General features: G+C 39.9%; 1 long non-coding RNA gene across 2 annotated transcripts in view; it reads left to right on the top strand.

Annotated features, from left to right (window-relative positions):
• The window catches only part of LOC123480905 (uncharacterized), an 82,776-nt gene extending 68,391 nt beyond the window's left edge, over positions 1–14,385 (top strand). For both annotated transcript variants that reach the window (XR_008427572.2, XR_008427571.2), the window contains exon 6: positions 13,655–14,385. This is a non-coding gene — a long non-coding RNA (uncharacterized lncRNA). The remainder of the gene's footprint in view (positions 1–13,654) is intronic.
• Positions 14,386–15,078: the final 693 nt, after the last annotated feature.

Below are 15,078 nucleotides of genomic sequence, written 5' to 3'. Positions count from 1 at the left end.
ATTAAGGTTTCTTCTCTCTGGCTCTTCATTTGCATCATGTCATAACCATATGGTGTTGTTTTATTTACCTCTTGTAGGGAAATGACTACTTTAGAAAGAGAGGAAACCAGAAGCCCCAAGCTTCTGTCCCTCCTGTTCTTCCCCTCACCCTCTGTCACTCTCTCCAGCCTTTGCCCCTCTCTCCTGCCATCTTGACTTTTATACATGAGGACCTTGCTTTAGTGATAGGATCCATTTCTTCCAGCAAATAGTTGCCAGTGGGGGCAGAGGGGTTTATCCCAGTGACATTTTTAGCCAGAGTGAGTTAAAGGGGGACTGACTCCCATTTCTTTCCCAATGGAGGAATACTGAGAAGTTTAAGAAGCCAAAGATGGTTCTGCTCATAGATCAAAGGCTTGAATTACATGCTGCTTTGCTCTTCTTCTGGGATGTCTGGAGAGCTCCTCAATTTTGCCGTTTTAGAAGTAGTTTTTGCAATTTACACACAATCTCTTAATGTACTTCAAGACAGAGTTTTCATCCTGTGTTGTGGGTAAGAGAGAGCAAATGTTTTGACCTTTCCTTGTTCTTGAAATGATTCTGGGTGATTCAACTACTCAATCATGACTTCTTGGCTCTCTAGCTTATGATTGATCAAACACCTGAGAAGTATTAAAGAACAACCAAAAAACAAACAAGTAAAAAAATATCTTTAGAGGTACGATTAAAGGAGGATCCATTGCTCTTTAAAATACTTTAATTCCATGTTTATTTATTAAACAAGCATAATTTTAGGTCCATGCTGTGACGGACACTGGGCTAGATGCCCAGGACCCAGAGTTGGAGAAGGCCCTGTGTCTGCTTTGAATCTGTTCATATTTGCTAATTTCACAAGTTAGAGGTCACAGCTACACAAGAGCTACTGAAAAGGGCCCAGGGAGCTTTCAGAACAGGGCCCAAAACAGTGCTTCAGGAAATGTGTGAACTCTGTTAGACACTCAATACAGGAGTTTATTTATATGTGGATTTTTCCTGGAAGAGGTTCATGACTTTTACTGGATTTTTAAAGCATTCATGATCAAAACGTGTTTGAGAACCATGGCCTCTGAAATCACAGCGAAAAATTTAGGTGACCCACCCCTGGTTATCTACAAGTGGGATCTCCCCTTTTTGCTCTTAGTGGGTTATTTTCATGTGGGGCCTGGTTTTTAAGTCTATCTTCTGAGAGTATACTTCTTAAAAATGGGGTCAATGTCTTTGCTACCTTGAATTCACTAAGTTTTTACATTTTCCATAGTGCTCAGCTCATGTCTTGCAAATAGGAGATCCACGGGCACTTGTCACCCAATTCTCTATTCTGGCTTCCATGGTCCTGATTCTGCTCCATCTCTGGCCACTGTGAAATCTTCTGACTCTCCCAAGGCAGGGTGGGAATAAGGAACATTCCTTCCCTGGGGTGTGTGCACACACATGAGTTCTCTCAATGCTCACACCCCAAATTCTTTGTTTCTTAACTATCATGTGGAGTGAGGTGTTTGGATACCACGTTAATAATAGCTCTTAGCATGTATGTGGCACATTCCATTTTCAAAGGCATTTATAAACATTGAAAGATGAAAGCATGCACCACCCATCTTGGGAAAAAGGGAATGTTAATCGCCACCTTGTCTGTTCCTTGGAGAGGGTCACAGAATCTGAGAGCTGGAAGGGATGTCAGAGGTCATGGTACAACCTCCGTTTCCTAGAGGAATTCTCTTTCCTGCGGAGCCCGCAGGGGTGGGGAATTCCCTGCAGTTTCTTTTATGAGTTCACACAAACTCTGCTCTCGTGTAACTTCATACATATCTGTCTATCTCTAACTATCCGTCTATCTATCTATCTATTTATCTATCTAGCTATACCTACCTATTCATCCCCTCTCTCACTTTATCATTCATTCTATCCCCTCCCTCCAGTCCTTCCTTCCTTCCTTCCTTCCTCCCTCTCTTTCTATCTTTTTGTACAAAGTTGCAAAATTGCAGATCCATGAACAAAATGATGTTGTTTGAAGCCATTAAATTTGGGGTGCTTTGTTATGTATCCAAAGATAGCACTGACAGCTGGGTAGATTGGGATAGGCACCGCCTTGTTGCAGTGACATTTTGGGAGCACTGCACAAGCCCTGCTTCTCTTTCTTCGGCTGCAGCTCTCTGAGGGGAAGACACTGATGATTCTAATCCCATACCTTTGCTTTTCTCACCTCGCATAGCACCTTCACAAGCTATTCTTGTCACTGCTGCTCCACCACTTCCCAAAGCGCTGACATAGAGAACTTGGGCTAAGCTGTCCTTTCTCTTTTTTGTTAAAGAGAGAATTTATTAAGTGCCTGCTACTTCTCAGGTACTGTGGTAAGTGCTTTTCATGCACACCGTCTTCCTCAAAGTGCTTGAAGAGAGGTATTTGTCATCCTGTTTACAGACCAGGAAGCTGAGTCCCAAAGAGATTGAGCAGCTGTCCAAAACTGCACAGCTAAGGAGTAAAACTAGGAATTGAACCCACGTCTGTCTGGATCTAGAACCACACAATATCATACTTACTATTGTACTTGTATGGCACATGAAAGGTATTTAATAATTATGATGCATTACTTTCCACCCTTTTCCCCCAACCATCCCTTTCATTATTTTTCCATCATGAACTGCTTATTTTTAAAGAATTTATCCATAAAATAACTATGTAAAGTAAGTTATTTGTTTTCCAGTTTCTCATTAACTAAAGTTGTCAGTATTTTAAGGACAGCAAAATACTACTAATCTTTATTCTTTTACTACCATTTGTAAAGTGCCATGTATCATTTCATTAACTCCTCAATAACTCAGGGAAGTTGACCTTACTATCCCCATTTTATAACTGAGGAAACAATCCATGAGGAGTTGAGTTCCCCGCAGACACCCAAGGAGCAAAGCTGGGATCTGCACTCCCTCTGCTTCCAACGACTCTGCCTTTGAGTTGGCTCCTTATTTCTGATGGCCATGGTATCACCAGTGCTTTCAAACTGAGCTAATGCAATTGCAGCCAAAAGCACCAAGAAGTGTTAAAAATTTTCATTAATCTATGCAGCAATATCATGGATAGTGATATTATTTTCAAGGACCCCATTTTGGTTACCATAGATAACCATTTAGTTTGCACTAAGATTTTCTAGTGAAGAGATATTAGCAATATCATTGCCAAACTTTGCATCCAGATTTAATAGAATTTTTTTTTGTAATTAATACTGAGGTTCAACAATAGTAATAATAGACTAATAATATAGTAATCACTGCTATTTATGGAGAGCTACCACGTGTCCAGGTTTGTGCCACACACTTTATTATGTTTTCTCCTTCAATTCTTCCACCCATGATATGTAATCTCTATTTTATAGGAAGGTCAGTTTCTGTGATGTTAAATAAGATGTACAAGGTAGTTCTAATGGAGGCCTTAGGATTTGGGTCCAGGTCTATCTGGCCCCAAGCCTGAGTACTTAATAAGTGCAATACATTGAAAAACATTGTCCACTTTGAAATAATCATACAGGACTTTCAGACACCTTACTTAACAGGAAGACCTGATATCTTGAGATAGTGAGGACCATCTTATGCAGCTGCCTGATGCTCCTTCTAAAGCATCATGGTCTCGGTGACAGGCTTGGGGTTGTTGGTGGTTGGCATTATCCAGAAGATGAAGGTGGTTGTCATTTCCCTAATCCAGAATTCTAGCGGTGGCCATTCCAAAGGTCCTTTCTGAATCTTGGTTCTAAGAAACAGTTCTTCCAACTGGTACTCATCTATCCCACATGACATGAAGCTTCTTGAAGACAAGCTCCTTGAAGATATTTCATAGATACTGGGTACATAACTGGGCTTAAATCAATGTCCTGAGTTTCTGTGGTATTATGGGAGGGAAGGGGAGAGATGGCATTATTTGCCTGGAATGTGGAGAGGGAGAGAATGGAAACACCCTAGACTTCATGAACATGAAGAAATCATCTTTGAGAGGAGAGAAAGTCATGAATGAAGTGGTGGGATAGAAAGACAACCTATGGACCCCTCCCTGTTCCGCCAGTGATTAACTGTATGTCTTTAGGTGAGTCCATTTTCCCTCTCTGAGTCCATATTTCCAGGTAGGAAAATGTTGCCTGCTTATCTTTCCAAGAAAATAGTTATGAACACCGTAAGACAGAGCATACATGAAACGTGTGGAAAATAACAAAATGATATAAGCACGACAATGGCGTCAGTGACAACAGTGATAAGGAAAGTTTCCTGGCATTCTTCCTACAAGGCCCTCACCACAACCTTGTGGGTCATTATGTCTAGTTTACAGATGAGGAAACTTTGAGATATTATCCTTATTAATTATGTAATTATCAAACATGCAAAAAAGTCCTGACATCCACTAAGTTTTTTGGGATTTGGCAGAGTAAGAGAGCTGGGGAGCCAGAGATGGCATTTTCTTGGCCAAAAAGCAATTTTCCAATTAAGTCTAATTCAGATTGTGCTGGGAATATCTGTGCAACATTGGATTCACAAGGGATCCTTTTTTGAAAAACATCCGTATTGAGGTATGATTGACATACCCAAAACCATCTATATTTAATGTCTACAACTAGATAAGTTCAGAGATAAGTACACACCTATGAAACTATCACCACAACCTTTATCATAAACATATCCATCCCCTCCAAAAATTTCCTTCCACCTTCTTTATTTATTATAATAATTATTTTAAGGAATTCTTAAAAAGTGGAACATGTACCTCCAATCAAACATTTTGTAGTACCCACAGTTCAGGGATATGCTACCCAGATCCTTCTGGAATGGGCCCTTTAGGGTTGCCTGGATTGAATTAAAGCAGTCCATTCTGAAGCCAACTGGCCAGAGTTTGGGCAACTCCATTACCTCATCCTCCTTGCCATGTTGAAGAAACAAAGATAATGACACTTTCCCAAGGCTGGGGCTGCATAAGTCTTAATTTGTGAGTGTTTGTAAATGGCTTTGAAGATGGCAAAGGTTATTTAAGTGCTAAGTATTATTTATTGTGGTCCCAAGTACTGTGTCTCCTCCTCATTGTCAGGCTACAAAACAATAAGGGATATGGTTAAAGAACCTCTGAAGTATTCAACCATTAATAGATTAGGTCACCTTGGCCTGAGCCCTGTGATGGTATCTGCAAACCTAGCATTAGTTTTGCAGCATTTTTGTGTGGGCTGGTGGTTGCCTAATTTGCCCTTGAACATGCCAGCAGCAGGCCCTGGCACAGGCATGGCACACGGGTGATGCAAGCGCTCTTTGGACAGACCTCTTGCTGACATCATGCTTTGCCTTGTGCTCTTTGAGATGCAAATTAGGTGGTGGAGGAACCCTCTGGTCCTTTCATCATTGACACTTAATGGAAGAGAATTAACACTCATTGAGCCTTCTGTGTGCCAGACACTTTTATGAACATGATCTCACTTATTCTCAAAACAATCCAGTGAAGTGGGTATGAATGGCCCCATTTTACAGATGAGAAAACTGAGGCTCATGGAAGTAAAAAAGTTTGCCCTTGATCATATAACTAATAAGAGGCCTTGAAAGAATTAAAATCCAGGACTGTCTGGCTCCAAAAGCCATGCTCTTTCATTTTATTAAGCTGTAGGCAGCATGCCCTACTCTACTCTCCACCCCAGTGGCTTGGTTAAGTTTCCCCAAATCCCCTGCTAAAATCTCTTTGGTGCCTTTCCATTGCTTTAAATGGAAGACAGAACCACTCCTACTATGGCCCTGCACCCTCAGCCTCTGGTTCCTCCTTCAGCTTCCTTCAGCCCCATGACCCCATGCTCAATTAGTTCGGTTCCTTGAACATGCCAAAACCTCCTTCCTCTGGGCTTTTTACACACTGCCTTCAAAAGTTTGTCTTGTCCTTTTATTCCAGCTAACTCCTGCTAAACCTTCACACATCACTCTCTTGGGGATGCCTTCACTGACACTCCAGACCAGGAGCTCTCCATTTTAGTCCCTGGACCAGCAAAGGGCAGCACTACCTGGGAACTTGTGAGAAACACAAATTCTCAGTTCTCAGCCCAGAATCAGAAACTCTGGGCAGGGGCCCAGCCCTCTCCTTTGTCCACTCAAACTTGAATATCACCGGGGTTTCTCCCTGGACACTGTTGACATTGTAGGGTGTTGAGCAGCATCCTAGCTTTTATCTATTCAATGTCAGCAGCCTTCCTGTCCATGTCCTTGCCTCCCTGCAAGTTGTGACACCCAAAAATGTCTTCAGACATTGCTTAATGCCCCCTGGGGGCAAAATTGCCCCTCGTAGAGAATCACTGCCTTAGATTAAAGTATGTCTCCCTATAATTCCTGTAACTTACTGCAATTGTTTACAGCATGTCTCTGCTGTCACATTGCTAGCAGCCAATGCACTGTGGACACCTAATAAGTTCTTAGGATATGATGAGGTGGCATGGCAAGGCTGCACTGCACCTCTTCAAACTCAACTCTATATATGAATTTTGGGGCGGTGACAGGACAGGGGGACTGGAGTGGGGAAGCAGGATCCTTAAAATACTTCACAACTTGAAGGCAAGTTGCCTTTATCAGAACCCAGAGAGCAAAGGGGCTCTTTTTCTTATTTGCTCATGCCCAGCTGTGAACAGGATCTAGGTACTGTTTCTTTTAAAATGTAGTAGCCGAGAAGGTGATTAAATGCAAGAGAGGAAGAAAACGTTCTCTCAGAATGATGCTGAGGACTTCACCAGAGATGGGCTCAGTGCTATTGCCACTGAAAGAAACAAAACCGCATTCTACCCGCAAGAGCAATGAGGAGGTTGTTGGCCATGAGATTGACTCAGCCTGTCTTGTGGTGGCTTAGGTCTTTGTGACACTGTGCACTCAAATTAAAGAGGAGTGGAAAGGCAGGTTCTGACCCTTCTGCTGCACACCATTACCTTGATCTGAGAAATAATTTCTAGAACTAGGGTGAAGGAGAGCTGGGGAGGTGAAGAAGAATGAAATTCTTGCTTGTATTCCTTGTCTAAACGTATAGTCAACTTCACCATCCTAGCTCCATGAGGAGTGGACGTGAACCCAGGACATTTGGTTGACTACATGGACATCTGTACTTCCTAGGACTTACACTACTCCTGAAAAGAAACAAGTTCCACTGAGCTTCATGAGACCTATTGGAGACACGTGGCTAATGTCAGACTTCCTGTAACTTAAATGATTGGATGTACAATTTGGGAGTTGCAGTTGAGGTATGAGAGGGTGCAGACCTAAGAGGCAATTATTTTCAAGTACATACAGGGTCTGACACAAATAGCACCCCTTTTTAATTACAATATCTTTTATTACAGAATCATAGGCATATAATTCTGTAGCATAACAATATCACAATCAAGCATACCATATGACATTTTAGGTGAAATTTTCAAATGAAAACTATAAATTATTACACCCATATTATTACCCTAGCAACCACACTCAACCAGGTGTTACTTTTGCCATATCCTGTGTGTGTGTGTTTTTCTTATTTGTCAAAGGAAAGTTTTAATTTTTTCTTGAGATTTTGAGAAGAGGAAGAAAAATAGGAAAAAATAGCATTTTTATTGAAAATTTTTCATTTTTCTTTTATTTTTGTTTCATGTTTTTACCAGATTGTACCAACAACAGTTTTTCCTGCTTTTTCATTTAACACTATATTTTAAGCCTGTCTCCAATTTGTGCAAAATGGCATCATCTTCAGAGTGATACCTAAATTCAATTTCAATTCATTTCCAAATGTAAATTCATTAAATGCCCCAAATGTGAAACCCGAAATACAATATTCTAACACATACTAATATGTTCACTTACAGCTAAAGACTGAGCTCACAATTTCTCTGGTACTAGAGTTCTAAAGAAATCAGTAATCATGAGTTTACTAACCTGCAATTTGTAATAATTTGCATAAGAGCTAAAGCATAATTTCAGTATAGTCTATATGCCAAATCAACTTAACCAATCTCATTATCGGCATTTGCAGCCAAAATACCTTTACAACAAACATCTTATGTAGAAGACTTTTATATTTTCCTGAAATTAAGAGCACTTCCTTTGACATGAGGTCAGAAATTCAATCAGTGATTTCAAAATATGAACATATCTAAACTTGATAAAATTTTCAGTGAAACTGCTTTCCAAATTATCCTCCCATTAGTGATGCTTGAGTGTGTCTATTTAATTTACTTTTATCAATATCAGGTGATACTTAAAATATACATGAGAGAAAACTGTGCCTCAGTGTTTGTATTTCTTGGGTGAATGCTCAGATGGAAGAGCAAGGCCATGTGGACTTAATTTGAGGCAGACACGCCCGACCCTGGGGCAACATCCACTTGTCACTCACTCTGCATCCTACAACATCAACAACAGTTCAGCTCTGATTAGCGTTAAGGTGTTTTTCTGCCAGAAACTTTTCTTTCACACTTACTACATTTATGAATTCCATTTTAAAAATGGATAAAAAGAATGCCTCCCTCCATCCCCAACTAAATTCAAATTCCCACAGGGGCTGGATCTCTCCTTGCTGGAGTTAAAGATAATTTGTAGGCGTGCATATCTTCTTACAGAACCAAATTACTGAAGAGAGTTGTAACCTGGTTTCAAATACTCTTGGGTTTTCTCACTCAGGCAACTTTTTGTCATTGCAATTAGAGCAGAGGAGACTGGTTTAAAAGCCAAGTGTAGTTGCCCAGTGAACAGATGATGGAAAAAACACAGAGAGGGGAACTATTTTTCCCTTTTTCTTCCTTTTTTTCTCCTTCCTTCCTTCCTTTCTTTCCCCCTCTTTCATGAGACATCTACTTAGTCTGAGGTAGAATGTGGTAAATAGGGACTCATTGGGGTAATGAGTACTATAATATCACTATTAAATTAGCCTTGGCTTATTTACTGGTTAGAGTAAAATCCAAATTAGCAGGACTGAATGAGAAATATATCCTTTGACAAATTAAAATTTCAAATAAATTAGGGATATTTGGATGATTTTTTTCTCACACAACTGCTATTGAAAGTCTTTTTTTCCCCTGAAGTACATCATGTTTTCACTTTTTAAGAGTAGTCTTGTGATGGCAATTAAATTTTCTTAGACAGAAAACTATGAAATCTTAATTCTGTATAGGGATTCTTATATGGGACTGAATATGCACTTATTAGAGACTGATCCTCATTTCTCTACCCTCCAGAGCATACTCTGGAAACTGCCATTTTGTTGTTTTGTGCTGATATTATTTCCCTTTTGCAGCGATTTTCAACCTGTGTACTGCAAGAATTTTTAAAACACACAATACCTGACTATTTAGTCAGGGGCACTGACCTCTCTTCCCTTAGATTGTCAAATAAAAAATGACAACAGGCAACACAGCCATAGCTCTCCAGAGTGAATGAATCAAAATTATACCTACTTTTTTGTCAGAGAGGCAAAAAATATAATGTATTTTTTGGTGTGCCACAGAATTTTAGTAATTAGTTTGTGTGCCATGAGATAATAAAGGTTGAAAATCGCGGACCGGTTGTGACGGAGCCTGGGTAGCAGTGCTGCATCCCTGTTTCCTCTTTTTCCTGGGCACACAGCCTACATTTCCCAGCCGCCTTTGTATTTAGGTATGAACTCTAACTAATCGAATGTGATCAGAAGTGATATATCCCACTTTGTAGTCTAGCACAGAAAGAGCTCTCATAGACTCTTCCATGTTCTTTCCAGTCTCTGAGCTTGGGGAAGACACAGACAAGCTATTAATTAACCTTGGGAGTCCCACATTGGAGACCATGGAGCCAGAAAATGGAGGAATCTGTCTCCTGGAATCAGAAAGAGGGCCATTTGCTGATCAACAGCACCCATTTTGGATGTTCCATTTGTGAAAATTTCTATTGTATTTGGGACATTATACATTTTTGAAATTCGTTGATAAAATTAGTTAATAATACCTTAAGGAATTATCACTTGCTAATAAAAATAACATCAAAACCCATATTTTAATTAACTAATGTTTTTGGTGAGTTGATTTCCAGGGAAACAATTTTTTGTTTGTTGTTTATAATCAATACAGACAAAATTCTCTCTCCGGTTTAGAGTTAGTCAGTGACAATACAGGGGAAAAGACAAGGATCAGCAAGGTGGAATCAAGGGATTCCAAGGTTCTTATGGCTCTTCCCAAGACTTTCCCAGCCAGAGAACTAACGCCTTTAGTGAAGCTCAGGGACAGAGTGTCACCTCAGTGTTAGGTTCTTATCTCTGTTACAGTGTAAATCCTCAATATCACTTTAAGCCTTTACTTATCATTTAAACCTTTGTGTGCAAGAAGGGTCTGAAGAGCAGACAAGACTAATACTGGCCTCTAGATAACATCTGTGAAGCATGTTGAGATCCTGGCGAAAATACAGTGTTCTGTTTCACAGCTGAAAATAAAAGCACAATCTGATGGAAGGGATTACCTTTAAGTGGAGAACTGTGACATGGGACACATAAGTCGCTTTTCCCTTGTGATTGAGCACTAAGTTATCCAGGTGCACCAGTGGTCGATGTTGAAGTCATCCCTTTGGCACTTGGAGGTAAAATTTGGGGGGTTGGATTAAATAATACAGTCAGCTAATATCTGTCTTCTAGTGTAGAGGTTTGGTGGGGGTGGGTAAATAGCAAAAATCCAAAGATGTAGGGAAAAGAAATAGACTTTGCCATATTCTTCTGAATGTAAGAACTCAGAAGAGCAATGAATGATGTCCTAAATATACAATGGAAAAAATTTTCCCACAGATTGTTGCTAAATATCTCCCTGTTTGTTTGTCTGGGCTGATGAAGCGCTTTCTGCACTGGGTGAGTCACTTCTTTCTTCTTTGCAGACTGATTCTCTTGAAAGTCCTAAAAACATTTATGACATTCATAAATATTATTTGACTGGAGGTTATAAATATTGAACTGGGGCTCATAAATGTGCCCTTAAGTTCTTTTTTTCAGAGTTCTGAGTCCTCTCTATCTTTCCTATTTCCCATAACCCTTCTGAGCCCCTAAGTTAAATGAAGTTTGCATATACACACATTTTTTTAGAGGTATTTCTTTATCACAAGGAGTCCTAAACCTAAAAGAATCAGAAGGCACTGATTCAAATCATTGCCACTACTTACCTGTGTGACAGGTCAGGTTGATTCCCACATGCCGAGAGTTGCAAAAGAGCAGGGGCAGTGTTCTCCCTGCTCTTTGTGGTGCCTGCACAATGTCCAAGAAATATGAGTCCCCTTTTCATAGCTTGCCTTCTAGGTGCAACATTCCGTGATCAAGTGGTCATGTGATCACCCCTTATTCCTAAATCTTCTTTCTCCATTCTCTTTTCCATTCTTTTTCTTTCTCCATTTTCTCTTGTTAGCCTGGAGGGGTCATTTAGTGGTGGAGCTAGAACAATGGATATGCCAGAGCAGCTGAACTGTTGCCTCATCAGGAACTGCCCAGATTGTGGGCCTTTCATTCAATCATTAAACGTTCATTGAGCATCTTTTATTTGCCAGATACTATGCTAAGTGTGATTTTAACCTAATATTAAGTGTGTTATTTATCTTATTGAACAAACAGCATGCATCCACTGTAGTCTTTTCTGAAAATGCAAAGAAGGAGGAGGAGAGAGAGAAGGAGAAGAAATTTATAGTACCACTTCCTAGAGTTTACTGCTGCTAATAACTGGGTGTATATTTTGGGGGGGAGGGTTGACCATGTAAATATATACATAAAAGAGGAGAAAATATGGAAATATATTTATTGCACTCTCTCTCTATATATATACACACACACACACACACATATGTAATCCATTTACTTCATTTCACTTTCTCATCACTGTTGGCTGACTGGATTGGAGGGGGTGATCTTTCTCATGTATGATGTAAATTCATTGTAGAATGTATTTACTAGAAAAACACTTATAAGAGTCCATTTCAGTGGACTGAAGGTCAAATTCAACATTAAACAAAGAGGAGATGAAGACACAAATGACATCCCAAAAGGTCCTTATTTTGAATGATTTACTAGAAACAACTGGCCAAGTCAGAACCGATTTTATGAGTAAGACAAAAATTCTACAACTGAGCAGGTTGATGTGTGAAACGTCTGTGTCAGTGTATGTTGGCTCAAGAGGACACACATGCAAACACACCACCCTTTTACTAACAAATGTTTCAGGTGCAAAACCAACATCTGAAAATTTTCTCAGATGTTTGCCTAATTAAGACAGGAGATAGCCTGCCCAACCATAACCAAGCACTTATTATTATTTGCAATTTCCAGACATAATTACTATTTACAATTTTCAGATGTTAATGTGCCAGATAACATGTTAATTATTTAACCTACATTATTTTACTTAAAAAGTGCTGTCCAGTACTCATTTTAATGTAGTGGAAAGTCAAACTCATAAAGAATAGGGAATTTATCCTAAATCAAGTAGCTGGTAAAAAAAAATCCAGGGAAAATTAAAGCTGCTCTCCTCTAAGCTGGAGTCTGAGTCTGCCACATGCTACTGCCTCTATCATGTGAAAAACACAAAGCTATATTGAATGAATAAATGGATCAACTTATCTTACAGATGGATTTTAATAAATGTTAGTTGACTGGGAAACCACAGCTCCTAATTCTCTCACCAAATTTGATTCACCATGCCAAATGAGGTAGTAAATTACTTGTAATGAACTTGCTGACCCAAGCACATTTCCAAGTTTTTGAGACCGGATGGGCTCTCTTGGGGCTAGCAATGAGACGGACAAATCACTGGAGGTGGTACTCTTCCAACACAAGATTCCCCCTCAAGTTATCATGAAGGCACCAAGCCAGCAAGCCCCCCTTCCCAGACTTTGCTGTCCAGCATGAGGTTGGGGCCAAGGGATAAGATTCTGGCACGTCACTACTCCTCATGGTATCTTGACTCTGACTACATCTCTGGACCTATTTTACTTCCTGAAAAATTAGAAAATTGGCTTGAAGATGGCAGAATAGTGGTTTTGGGAGATTCTTTGCCTATCTTTGACTCCCAATTAAAAAGAACAAAACATCAAAAGAACATAAGTAAAGGCTTCAATGAAACTAAGCAATGCCAGACATCAGCCTTACAACTGTCAAATAATGGTGATGTCTGAGCTGAGGAGAAGAAGTAACTTTATACCTTGATCTTGAACAGAGTGACAGTTACCCGAAGAGCAACTGTCAACATCCACAAAGGCCTATTCCACCATCCTGTGAATGAATCACAGAAACAGGGTCATGGAAGTGCCTGGGGAAAGGGGACTGGTGAGACATGTCCCTCTGGGGACTCAACTTACCTGTGAAGAACAGTATGAAAGAGAAAACAGGCCAACAAGCCATTTCTACTGTCCATGACCTCCTGGCCAAGCAAAACTGATGAGACTTTTCTTCTCAATACATACCATAATGCCTTGCTCATAGTAGGTTTAATAATCTGAAGGAATAAAAGTCATAAATGTGGTGGACGATGTTGAAGGACCCACAAGAGCACTAAAGTCTGTGCTGAGTTTGGATCTCTGGCTTTAATATGGCGAGGTTTATCTGAGCCCCTTTCCAGGTGGCATCATCAGGGATATGAAGATTGAAGAGTGTGACGTCTAACCTCTAGGGTTTCTGTTCTTTTCAGAGGGTGTCTGAGGAAGCTGATCTCCTGTGCAATGCCCAGTGATATCTGTGAGCATGGATGAACATGGATAGTTAATCCACCTTCTAATCAACAGAATGAAGAATGGTGATGTCATTACCTCTCTCTGACACCCCTATGATGTAACGGCTTGAAGACTCCGAGGCTCTTGGGCAGGAAGAAAGCAACTCAGGGCTCCCCAGGGCTGAATATCATCAAGCCTTCTGCGATGACTCTCTGAAAGCCTAGGGATGTCTGGAATGCATTGTCATTGGCTGTAGAGCAACTTGCTGGAAAACCTTTGAAGGACAAGACATCTTTATGTATTGGTCATTGTGAGAATTTTTAGAGAATTGGACATCAGGACCATGGGGGGCTGCTTCTCACAATTTATTCTTTTTTTTTTTTTCCATGAGCTGATGGGGGAATACTCGGCTTACAACTCATCTCTGAGTATTATCCAATCTGTATTTTGACCTCTCATATTCACTCTTCTAATGATGGCTTAAGAGTTCCTCTTAAGGGATCAAAACTTTACAGTAACAATAGCTAGCTTTCCTTTACTACTATTTCCCAAGAGCTCTGTTAAGGGCTTTACATATATTACCACTTTTAACTTGACAAGGAGGATACTTTTTTCCCCTTTACTTTAAGAAAAATGAGGCACAGAGAGCCTAAATAATTTGCCCAAGATCACAAAGTGAGTGAGTCCTAGAGCTAAGAAATTAATCCAGATCTGTCTGAATTTACAACCTTAACCTGTATTAACCTTAATCTTCAGTAACTTTGATGGTGAATATTTAGAAAGTTAACAAAGACTTGGGGGGTAGTAGTCATCTGTGACCTTCCAATGCTCTTGGACTCAGGGGACCTGGGCTTGAATTCAATGTTTTCCTTATAATAAGTATGTTATTTGGAATATTTATTTTCTTTTTTTCTTTCCTTCCCTTTTTTCCTCTTTCTTTACTTTTGACTTTACTTATCTCTAAATTGGGAGAGAACAGGGTCTTCCCATGTGGTTGTCGTGGGAATTAAACGAAAGGATAAATGTGAATGAGTCCTCTGGGGGCGCAAAGTTCAGAAGGGAGACAGAAACCCACATAGCTAGTCATTAAAACGGTCTGTTAAAGCAACACAAATGGACACATATATCCTAAAACTGACAAGTTTCTCTTTAACCACCATAATAATGGAAAAGTTGGCCTTGATCATATCAGTGGTTCTTATGGTGCCTTTGGGGATGGTTCTATCAACATATTGGACATTGGAATTGAACTTTGGCCATTGGAAGATGACAATGTTTGGGATTGCCTAGAAGAAGACTTCCTATATTGGCTGCATGGTTGAGTTTCTTAACTATATGAGGTCTGTCCAGAAAGTATCCAGTCATATAATATGAAAAGTAGAGACATTTATTGAAGAAGATA

This window comes from Desmodus rotundus, chromosome 8, assembly GCF_022682495.2.
Source record: "Desmodus rotundus isolate HL8 chromosome 8, HLdesRot8A.1, whole genome shotgun sequence".
NCBI lineage: Eukaryota > Metazoa > Chordata > Mammalia > Chiroptera > Phyllostomidae > Desmodus > Desmodus rotundus.
The sequence above is the reverse complement of the archived record's forward strand: the minus strand, read 5'-3'. Positions and strand labels throughout refer to the sequence as shown.